Consider the following 12363-nt stretch of genomic DNA (forward strand, 5'->3'; position numbering starts at 1 on the left):
AGATTCTCCCCGTGGGGCTCTGGGGCGAACAGAGCTGCATAGCTTCCGCCGCATTCTCCAGATTGTCTGTGCTGGGCTCCCGTGGAAGTTACAGAAGGCAACAATTACCTGACGTTTCTCAGCCATTGTGGACAGAGCCGCACAGCTTCCTCTGCAAACTCTACAGGTTCAAATCAAGTCTCTGAAGTCCATCCACAGCTGGGATGGGTCATTCAGTCCTTTGTAGAGAGCTTCAGTTTGTAGCAAAGTCCCTCCAGAGGTATGAAGCACGATTGGAGACAAAGCATCAGACTTTTATAATCTCTTGCCATGTGATCTTTGCTTTCTTTGTCCCAAGGACACTCTATCCAGCATGTGGCATAGAAAAACCTTAGATTTCTGTCCAGAGGCAAGTCCCTGCATATCTTGCTAAGTCACAAGGGATATCTGCCTTCTTTCAATGGGTCAGTTGTACAGCTCATGGTCCTTAATGAGCCATCAAGCAAGTTAGGCAGAACTGACATCAACTTGTCCGGCTGGGGTGTTCCCCAGAAGCATAGCACAAGTTTGAAAAACACACAGCATAGAGCCAATATTCATAACGTCAACTACAAAAATGATACACATATAGAGATAGCATAATTCTAATCAGCCAATCAGAACCTCTCCATACACCCCTTACATGACAACCTTTCTACAATATTGGCTGCAAATATAGAACAGTGGTCGCAACGGTGATCTACAGAGTTACACATTATGTCAATAACGTCACAGGAGGTGACACGACATCAGTGAGACTGATATTGGAATACTGCCTCCAGTTTTGGTGTCCTCATTTGAAAAAGATGTTGTGAAATTGGAGCTGGGGAAGCAAAGAGCCACCAAATGTTCTGAGGGCTGGAGAAAAATGCCTTCTAGTGAGCTATTGAAAGAGCTCGACCTGTTTAGCTTATCAAAAGAAGATTGAAAGGTGACTTCATTGAAGTGCCTTAATGGAGAGAAAAGATTGGCTATTAAAGGGCTCTTTGATCTAGCAGAGAAAAGCATAACAAGACCCGATGGCTGGAAGGTGAAAAGAGACAAATTCATATTACACTTAAGGCACAAATAATCAACAGCGAGGATGTTTCACCACAGGAACAAGCTACCAAGGAAAGTGGTGGATTCGCCATCTCCTGATGTCATTCAATGAAGACTAGATGCCTTTCTGAAATGTGTTTGCCCCAAAGTAGCTCTTGTGTCATACAGGAGGCCTGTGATATGCAGGGGGTCAGATTAGATGCTCTAATGGTCTCTTCTGGCCATAAAGTCGACTAATTTCTGAAAAACTGAGTGTAGCATTGGGAGCAGCGTCTGATGTTTTACTGTCTAGCCGGCTTGCTGCCTAGAACGTTCTTTGAGTGGGGTCCACAGGGAGTAGCTCAAAACTCCAAAGTGCCTGGCCTGGGGCAGGACATTAGCACAGCAAGGGAGGGGTGTGGCAGTGACATCACAAAGGCCTTTTGCAGGACCTCAGATTATTGGTCAAAGGTGGTAGGGAGGTGGTGACCTCACAGAGAGATGCTGACATCAGCCAGGCAGGAGAGGGGCGAGGGGCCAGGGAAATCTCAGAGACCCCTGTGGCTTTGCTTCAGCAAGTCTCCATCTCCAGGTCTCTCTTTGAGGACTGAGAGAGTATTTCGGTTCAGGTACGTGAGCACCAGGAGGAATCTCTTTTGAGTTTTCTCCTTCCCTTTTCCTGATTTTACTAGAAAACAGCCATCCCTGTTTAGAAGGTAAGAGCCTCCTCGAGGTTTGAAACATGTTCAGTCTGATCCATCTGGTGACAGATGAATTCTAGGCATGGAAAACACGAGCTTAAGGTGGCAGAATTTTATTCTGCACCTGGGATTTTGTCCCTCAGAATCACAGGGGACATTAAGGTTTGTCCTTTTTGTTTCACCTTTTCCTCCATCCCTCTCTCCCTCCTTTCTCTTCTTCTCTTGCTTCTGGTGTCTCGTGTGTGTGTGTGTGTGTGTGTGTGTGTGTGTGTGTGTGTGTGTGTGTGTGTGCGGGGGAGTGCTCGGCAGCTCCCACTATGGGAGGTCCACCCAAAAATACGGGGCTGAAATAGTGTTTGGGCAGTGATCCCCACCAGTGACCTGGCCATCCTTTGGGCTCTCTGGTGAGAACCCTCAGCCTCTCATCCTCAGTCTCTACCCTGATTGGCTGAGCAGGGGCTTATTGACAGGGAGGAGACTCAGGTCCTTGTTGTTCTCTTTGAAAACCAAGTAAATAAGTCATAACCACTTATATGTTTGATGAATTTTGCTGCTTCTCTGCATTAATGGTCTCTGAGCAGTTCATGATTCTCTCTAACATTGCAGTTCTCCTCAAATACATGCTGAATAATTACTGTGCACTGTTGTTGATCTGGAGCTCATCTGAGAGCACTTTACTCAGGTCATTCAATGTCTGAAATTCAATATTCGATGGTTAGTTTGAAAATTGGGCTCTTGGGTCCTACTCCAACTTTGCCACTGACTGGCTGTGTGACCTAAGACAAGTCAATTCTCCTTTCTCAGCCTTAGCTTCTCCCTCTTTCAAGTAGGGATAATAATGATCCGCTCCTACCTACCTTACGGTATGTGGAGGCAGGACTGGCTCTAGGTTTTTTGCTGCCCCAAGCAAAAAAAAATTTGTCTGTCCCCCCATCCCCCTGCTGCCCGAGCCCTGGGCACTCTCCCAACCCCGCACCCCCTGCCTCCCCAGCTCTGGGCCTCCCTCCACCCCTCTGCTGACCCACCCCTGGGCTCTACCCCCTGACCCTCAACCCCCCTGCTGCCCAGCCCTGGGCTCTAACCCCTGACCCTCACCCCCTGCCATCCCAGCACTGGGCTCTCCTCCCCACACCTGCACCCCCTGCCAAGCCAGCCCTGGGCTCTTGCACACATACACCCCATGCTGCCCCAGCTCTGGGATCTCCCCCCACCAGTGCTCCCCACCCACACACCCCTGCCGCCCCAGTCCTGGGCTCTGCCCCCTCCACCTGCACCCCCTGCTGCCCCAGCCCTGGGCTCCTCCCCCCACCTGCACCCTCCTTCTGCCCCAGCCCTGGGTCACTGGTAACTTGCTCCCAGGGCGGGTCATTCAGCAGGAATTTCGGATGTGCACAGAACACAGACAGGATTGGTTCCCACATGGTTACAGAGCTGCAGTAAAGTGGAACAATTTTCAGCTTGTGCGATTGGAAGATATCTGGATGCATATTGTAAGACTGTCCTCCATAAATGAGGAAAAGTTGAGGTGCCTTTATTATTCTTTCTTCCACTCTTCGTTTGTATGGGGAATTTGCCAGTGCAATATCACTGTCTTCCTTTTAAACAAACAAAAAAGGCAATGATGTTGAAATAGCAATTCCAGTCCTAAAAACCTCTGGGAAGCATTTCTTGCTCAATTTTATCCTACTTTTTCTACAGGAAATTACAGTGGATCGTATATTTGTTTTGGGAGAATGAAGTACCAGCTGCCCAAACTGAGCTTGAGCACTCTGAATTTTGAGGTGTTCAGATCTGGAAGGCAGTGCTAGATTCCCTTTCTGAATATTAGCTCAATCTGGAAAGGAAAAGTCAATTTTCTGCTTCATGGCTCAGAAGTGGAAATCCTCCTACGTGCCTGGTACTGTATCTAAAGCTGCCAGGTCCAGTAGAGCCTCCCTCCCTTACTTTTCATTTTAATTCTAGTGGGACCCACATACGTCCCCTTCTAGCTTCAGATAGAGAGGGGCACTGTCCATTTAGTCCACCCAATTCCTTCTTTGGGGGCTGCAAGGTGAGGTCACACCAGTGTCCCTAGGCCAGTCTGGGGATGTCTTCTGAAGGGGGTATCTGGGCCAAAGCCTTCTACTTATTGGGCACATTTGTTCTCCATTCACAGTGCCACCCCGCTCTAGCAGTGAGCTCTCCATTCACAGCAAGCTGCAGCATGAGGTTTCACCTACCATACTCCCATCTCCTCCCTTCCCTGTTGATAGCAGCCAATGGAATGCTGGGAAATGTAGTTCTTTCCCTGCTCCAGGGCTGACTCTATAGGCAGGGAGCTAACCAAGGAACTACAGCTCCCAAGGCCCCCTGTTGGTTCTCAGCTCCCAGGCTTCAGAGTAGCAGCCCTGTTAGTCTGTATCCGCAAAGAACAGCAGTACTTGTGGCACCTTAGAGCCTAACAAATTTATTTCAGCATGAGCTTTCCTGAGCTACAGCTCACTTCTTCGGATGCACAGAATGGAACACACAGACAGGAGATATTTATACATACAGAGAACATGAAAAGGTGGAAGTATGCATACCAACAGGAAGAGTCTTATCAATTGAGATGAGCTATCATCAGCAGGAGAGAAAAAAAACCTTTTGAAGTGATAATTAAGATGACTTATAGAAGGTTTGAGGAGAACTTAACATAAGGAAATAGATTCAATTAATGTAATGACCCAACCGTTCCCAGTCTCTGTTTAAGCCTGAGTTAATTGTATCTAATTTGCATATTAATTCGAGTTCAGCAGTCTCTCTTTGGAGTCTGTTTTTGAAGTTTTTTTGTTGCAAAATTGCCACCTTCAAGTCTATCACTGAGTGGTTAGAGAGGTTGAACTGTTCTCCCACTGGTTTTTGAATGTTATGATTCCTGATGTCAGATTTGTGTCCATTTATTTCTTTTTCGTAGAGACTGTCCGGTTTGGCCAATGTACATGACAGAGGGGCATTGCTGGCACATGATGGCATATATCATCGTTGGTAGATGTGCAGGGTGAACGAGCCCTTGATGGCGTGGTTGATGTGATTAGATCCTATGATAGTGTCCACTTGTATAGATATGTGAAATAGAGCTGGCATCGGGCTTTGTTGCAAGGATAGGTTTCTAGGTTAGTGTGTATGGTGTATGGTGTGCGGTTGCTGGTGAGTATTTGCTTCAGGGTTGGGAAGCTGTCTATAAGCGAGGACTGGCCTATCTCCTAAGATCTGTGAGCAGTGAGGGGTCATCTTTCAGGATAGGTTGTAGATCTTTGATGATGTGCTGGAGAGGTTTTTAGTTGGGGCTGTAGGTGATGACTGGTGGTGTTCTGTTATTTTCTTGTTGGGCCTGTCCTGTAGTAGGTGGCTTCTGGGTACTCTTCTGTCTCTTTCAATCTGTTTTCTCACTTCAGTGGTGGGTATTGTAGTTTCAGAATGCTTGATAGAGATCTTGTAGGTGCTTCTCTCTGTCTGAGGGATTGGAGCATATACTGGTTGTATCTTAGAGCTTGGCCGTAGACAATGGATCATGGTGGTGTGTCCTGGATGGAAGCTGGAGGCATGTAGGTAAGTATAGCGGTCAGTGGGTTTCCCTATAGGGTGGTGTTTATGTGACCATCGCTTATTAGCCACAGTAGTGTCTAGGAAATGGGACTGCTTGTGTGGATTGGTCTAGGCTGAGGTTGAGGTTGGAAGGAAATTGTTAAAATCACGGTGCAATTCCTTGAGGGCTTCTTTTCCATGGGTCCAGATGATGAAGATGTCATCAATGTAGCCCAAGTAGAGTAGGGGCGTTAGGGAACGAGAGCTAAGGAAGCGTTGTTCTAAGTCAGTCATAAAGATGTGGGCATACTGTGGGGCCATGTGGGTACCCATAGCAGTGCCGCTGACTTGAAGGTATATATTATTCCCAAATGTGAAATAGTTGTGGGTGAGGACAAAGTCACAAAGTTCAGCCACCAGGATAGCCATGATATTATCGAGGATACTGTTCCTGACGGCATGTAGTCCATCTTCGTATGGAATGTTGGTGTAGAGGGCTTCTACCTCCATAGTGGCCAGGATGGTGTTTTCTGGAAGATCATCGATGGATTGTAGTTTCCTCAGGAAGTCAGTGGTATCTCGAAGATGGCTAGGAGTGCTGGTAGCATAGGGCCTGAGGAGAGAGTCCACATAGCCAGACAATCCTGCTGTTAAGGTGCCAATGCTTGAGATGATGGGCATCCAGGATTTCCAGGTTATGGATCTTGGGTAGCAAATAGAATACACCTGGTCGGGGTTCTAGGCATGTGTCTGTACAGATCTGTTCCTGTGCTTTTTCAGGGAGTTTTTTGAGCAGATGGTGTAGTTTCTTTTGATAATCATCAGTGGGATCAGAGGGTAATGGCCTGTAGAATGTGGAGTTAGAGAGCTGCCTAGCAGCCTCTTGTTCATATTCCGACCTATTCATGGTGACCGACAGCACCTCCTTTGTCAGCCTTTTTTATTATGATGTTCGGAGTTGTTCTTGAGGTCTGTGGATGGCATTGTGTTCAGTACGGCTTAGCGTATAGAGCAAGTGATGCTGCTTTTCCACAATTTCATCCTGTGCACGTTGACGGAAGCAATCTATGTAGAAGTCCAGTCTGTTGTTTCGACCCTCAGGAGGAGTCCATGCAGAATCCTTTTTATTATAGCGTTGGTAGGAAGGATTCTGTGGGTTAGGATGTTGTTCAGAGGTGTGTTAGAAGTATTCTTTGAGTCAGAGATGACGAAAGTAGGATTCTAGGTCACTGCTCCCAGGCTGGATCCTTCTTACCTGCTGCCCCTGCAAATGGGCTGCCCCAAGTACCTGCTTGCTTTCCTGGTGCCTAGAGCCACCCCTGGGACCGACACGTTTGTTTTCATCCTCTGAGTCAGGAAAACCACAAAAGCCTCTTCTTTTGTACTGGGGCAGGCAAAAATAAGGTGACACTAAATTATTCTGATTGCTAAAAGCAGGTTAGGGAGTTGTGTATTTTTGAAAAAAAATTAATAATATCCTTCTAACTAACAGCATGAGATAAAAAAAGAACACAGACAAACCTTGGCAGTAAGGGCTAATGTCCTAAATGAGAAATCAGCAGGGGTTTGTAGCTGGGGGAGCGTACAGTCTGAATGTGTATGACCTGACCCCAGCCCCCACCCCCACATAGCAGTAGGGCTTGGCACTCTCTCTGTGCATTGGTGTGGTGGCTGAGTGGTTAACCAAGCAGTGACAATTCAAGGAGGTTCCCTGAGTTGGTTTCACTCCTCAGGAGATTCTGCACAATAAAAATTCTGTGCACAATAGTTTACAATTATGCAAATTTTATTTGCCAATAAATAAATGTGGAGGCTCCAGCATGGCAGTGGGGAAGCAGAGGCTCTTGGATGCCCAGAGGTGGGATATCACCCTGCAGCCCCCTCTCCCTTCCAGGGAAACAGCCTCTGTGGTGAGGCTGCACTTCTCTGCTGCCTACTCCAGGAGCTCCCAAAAGACTCCCCAGAACTGCTCATGAGGGGTGCATGACCACTCTTGTGGCTTCCCTTTGTTTCCCCATCAGAAAGCCTGAGCAGCTGGCCCCGGGTGATTTGAAAGGGCCCGGGGGTTCTTGCCACCACTACCGGCAGCACAGTGGGGCTAAAGCAGATTCCTGCCCATCCTCGCTTCACATGGCGCACCACTCCCAGAAGCATCTGGCACGTCCCTGTGGCCCCTGTGGGGTGTGTCTCTTGCATGCTGCCCCTGCCCCAAGTGCCAACTCTGCTATTGGAACTGCGACAATGGGAGCTGCAGGGGTGGTGCCTGTGGGCAGTGGTGCCAGGGGACTCCCCCCAGCCTCCTCCATGTAGGATTTGTGCCAGAGGGGGGTGTGGGTCACTTTCAGGAGCTGCCTGAGATAGGTGCCACATCCCAACCCCCTGCTCCAGCCCAGAACCTGCACCTCATGCACCCAAAATCCCTCCCAGAGCCTGCCACTGCCCCCCTTGCACCCCAACCCCCTGCCCCAGCCCAGATTCCGCACCCCATCCACACCCAAACTCCATCCTGGAGCCTGCCACCGCCCCCCCGCTTTGTTGGCAGTTTTGTTCCAGCGGCTGGGGAAATACCACAACATTAAAGAAACCAACGGTACCAAGTCCTGCAGCATCACCTGTGGGGTTTCCACAAGAGCATCCATGCTGAGGAGCCAGTCAGCATGTGACTATATGACCGGATCAAATGACAACTGGCCGAGTTCCAGGAGATGAGGCTGCAGGTGGCTGATATGAGCGGGAGCACTGAGTGAAGGGAGAGGCAGCTCCCCTAACATTTTTGCAGCCTGCAGGGAATGGAGACAAAGCAGGGGGATGCGGGGACTCAGGGCAGGACCTGCGGATCTGATAGTGCAGGACCACAGTCGATGGAGGAGGAGAGAGAGTCCCGCAAGAGGAAGCTGCTAGTGGGAAGCAATAAGTGCAGAGTACAAACCAGCCAGCTGAGAGTCACAGGGGTCTAGAAAATGAAATGGCAGCAGGTCCCATGGTGTAATGGGCAGCACTCAGGACTTTGGATCCTGGGTTTAAATCTCAGTAGGACCTCCTGGAGCAATGCTGGTTTCCTGCAAAGCCATGGAGCTCAATGTGCTTGGCTCCCCTCTCTCAGGGTGAACTGGAGTGAGTTTTTTTCCCTCCTGCTGGGTGACTGATGCCCACTGGAGACAGGTCTTTGGTCCGGCCGGTTCAATGGGCTGGCTGCTATAGGTTGGGGTCCTTGAACTTAACACTCTGGCTGGAGAGCCCTGCGGTTGACCAACTGGTTGTTTCTCACTGCTTCACTTGATGTTCACAACTTTGGTCCCTGCAGCTGCCACACTCTTCCTCTTGCCCACATGATATTCAAAGGAAGGAGGGCCAGGGCCAGTCTTCATAGTCAGGGCTAGGCAAGAAGGAGGAAGAGTCCCAGGCTGGAGCCCAACATCTTTCCTGCTCTGGGCACCTAGAGCAGAGGCGGCTGGGGCTGACAGCTCCAAGGGAAGGTTTATAAGGCACAGAGCAACCGAGGGCAGGGCAAGAGGAGGAGATAACCATGCCTATGCGTGGCCAACAGACAGCCACAAAGACACCCGGCCAGCCTGCTCCATGCCATGCCAAACCCCCACTGAAGGCCACCCACAGACCAGCATTCGTTCTGCGGCTGGCATCACAAGGTGGTTGGAAAGCAGGTGGGGCCTCTGACCGTTCCTAATGCAACCCCCTCAGCCCCTAATCCAGCCATGAATCAAGGAGACAAGACCCTCAGTTGGGCAGCAGAGGTGCAATGGGTTAGTGACAGGACTTATAGTAGCAGTGCTGAGGGGAATGATGCTGAAGTTGTGAGCTTAAACCTCACCTAAAGCACTAGTTTTCTTTAAGCAAATGGCTTCTGCCAATCATTTTGTCCTGCAGAAAATACAATTCCAGCTCAGAAGACACCGAGGTCCCCTTGCTTTACAGAGAGCAGGGCAGATTCCACGGATCTCCCAGACTCTGCTCTCCACCAGCCACCTGTGTCAGGAGGGGTCAGGCAGAGCGCAGAGTACTGCCCCTGACACCTTCTCAGTCTTTGCTCCCCAAACCACCTGTGTGCTCACCCTCTTTGCTGTGAGACTCCAACCCTGCCTGGCTTTCTATATGTTTATGTGGTTTTCATCTGTCGTGCTGATCTGCACATGGGTCCTGTGCGATTTTGGTGGATGCCTGGCATAGTTTTGGGTGTGTGTGTGTATGATTTTTGCATACAGATTGGTTTTTTTGCTTAGTATTCTTTTGGTATGTGGTTTTTGTGCTTTCTTGTTGTGGGCTTTTGCTGTATTTTTTGGTGTGGATTTGTTCTTTCTATATTTTGTGTGGCTTTCCCTTATGTGTATATGGCTCTGTGTGCTGTGTGGGTTTGGTTTGTGTTTATGTCTGTGTGGGCCTGTGCAGTGTGTGATTTTCTCTTTCTCTCTGTGTGTGTTTGTCTCTCTGTTTGTATCTTCATGTGTATATTCACAGGAACTTTTCAGAATCTCCACAGCTTTGCCAATTTTCACCAGGAATTTTTCTCCATTAACAAATTCTCACGTGTTCCCTACCAGTTCGTGACCTTTGCCCCGGGGCATGTCAGTCTCAAGGTTCTGATTTCCCATTGACCCTTCAACCTTTTATTGGGACTGGGAACTAGCCAACTAAAAACCCCACTAAGTTTTAGTAAAGGGCCAACAGTCCCTTACACGAGCCAGCCCCATGAGGGTCACCGATGGCCAGAGAAGGCAGCACAAGCTGATCCCATGGTGTAATAGGCAGCACTCAGGACTTTGAATCCTAGAGTCTGAGTTCAAATGTCAGTGGGACCTTGTGCTGGTTTGTGGTAAAGCCCTGGAGCTCAGAGTGCTCAATTTCCCTGTTTCTAGTTGTCAAGTATAATTCCCAGTTCCGGACCTTAGTGTCCAAAATATGGGTACTAGCATGAATTTCCCTAAGCTTAATTACCAGCTTAGATCTGATAGGCTGCCACCAATCAGGAATTTTTAGGGCCTGATACCCTCTGGTCCCCCCAAAACCTTCCCAGGGGACCCCAAGACCCAGATTCCTTGAGTCTCACAACAAAGGGAAATAAGCCATTCCCTCCCCCCTCTCTCCCAGCTCCGTCCCGCCCTGAGAACACTTTTAGGAGATCGCCTGATTCAACTTTTTGAATCACCACACCGAGAGGAGTGTTACCTTCCCCCTCACCCAGAGGCAATACAAGCTGTGTGAATATAACACAAAGAGAAAATTTATCCTTCCCTTCTCCCCACCAATTCCCTTGAACCTTAACTAGGAGAAAAAAATTAAACAGGTCTTAAAAGCAAAACTTTTAATAAAAAAGAAAGAAAAATGTAAAAGGTTTATCTCTGCGCTTTAGATGGTAAACAGTTACAGGGTCTTTCAACTTATAAACAATAGAAAGAAACTTTCTCCAGCAGAAACACAATTTAAGCTACTTCCAGCAAGTACACATATGTAAATGAAAAAAAAAATTAAAAGTCTATGACCGCCTTTTCTTACTCACAATTCTGAATAGATAAGAGACTGTAGCAGGGAGATTGGCAGAAACCTGGTTGCACCCCTAGTCCCATCCAGGACCCAGAGAGAACAAAGCCAAACCCCAAACCCACAAACAAAGGCTTCCCTCCCATGAGATTTGAAAGTATCTTGTCTTCTGATTGGTCCTCTGGTCAGGTGTTTCGGGTCCCTGTTTGTTAACCCTTTACAGGTAAGGGAGCCATTAACCCTTAACTATCTGTTTATGACACCAGTTGTTTAAGAGTGAGTCTTTTCCCTCCTGCTGGGTGACTCACACCCACTGGAGCCAGGTCTTTGGTTGAGGTGGCTGCAATGGATTGGGGTGTAGAAGTGGCTGTGGCTGCCTGTAGTCCTGTGGTTTGACCTGGTGGTTGGGATTCTTGCTGCTTCACCTGATGCCCACAAGTTTGGCCCTTGTGCTTACTGCCACACTTTTCCTTTGGCCCACACGATGCTTGAAGAAAGGAGTGCCAGGGCCGGGATTAATAGTCAGGGCTTGGCAGGAGGGAGGTGGAGCCCAGCCTGGAGCCCCTCACACCTTCCCTCCTCCGGACACCTAGAGCAGAGGCGGCTGGTGCTGACAGCTTCAAGGGAAGGTTTATAAGCCACAGAGCAACTGAAGGTGGGGCAAGAGGAGGGGAGGACCATGCCTATGCATGGCCAGCAGACAGCCACAAAGGACCCCCAGCCAGGCTGCTTCCTGCCATGCCAAACACCCACTAAAAGCGACCCGCAGACCAGCATGCAGGGCAGCTGCTGATGCTCTGTGGCCAACATCAGAAGAAGATAGGAAAGCAGGGCCAGCCCCCTGGTGTGGCCTCTGTCTGTTCCCACTCACAGTGCTCGCTTTTGCCGTGGGGCAGGAGATTTTACCCCAAGAGGCTTTTCCCCAGCTGGCGAGAAGCAGAGAAACACCCAGGCTCCCAAGGCGCTATGTAGCAACTCCCTCAAGCACAGGGACAGGTGTGCGCTTGGAAGAGGGAAACTGCTCTACACACTAGCCCAGGCAGCCGCCCATTTTCTTTGGCAAGTCAGGAAGGGCAAAGGCTAGACTGGAAGCACCTGGGGCTCCTGCCCCAGCCTTTGTGACACCCAACCCCCAACTCCTTCCCGGGGCTCTAGCTGAAGCCAGAGCATTGGCCTGAGCTGCCAAGAAGAGGTTCCAGCCCTGAAGGGAGCAGGAGCAGGACTTTCAGCACGAAGGTAAAACTGCAGCAACACAACCATGAAGTAACTTGAACTCTCAACTCCTGATCTGAAACCAGATGCCTTATCCATTAGGCCAGCAATGGCTCTGGAGGGCAACTCGTGTCACCTGGGGGGAGGTGATCCAGGCAGTGGGCAGCCCGGGGGTCTGACTTACTGATAAAATTGGTCTCTTCACTCCATGGTGCTCGGCAGCCTGGGTCAATACCGACACATCCCAGGAACAGGTCAGGGTTGAATGGGGTTAGAATTTCCCTCCAAAGCGATTTTAGAGTCTGGCAGCTGCAGCACAAGGCAATGGGGGCTGGTGGGAGTCACTTTGGGGCTGTCACTAGCCACAGAAAAC

This window comes from Gopherus flavomarginatus (assembly GCF_025201925.1).
Source record: "Gopherus flavomarginatus isolate rGopFla2 chromosome 13 unlocalized genomic scaffold, rGopFla2.mat.asm SUPER_13_unloc_3, whole genome shotgun sequence".
Taxonomy (NCBI): Eukaryota; Metazoa; Chordata; order Testudines; family Testudinidae; genus Gopherus; species Gopherus flavomarginatus.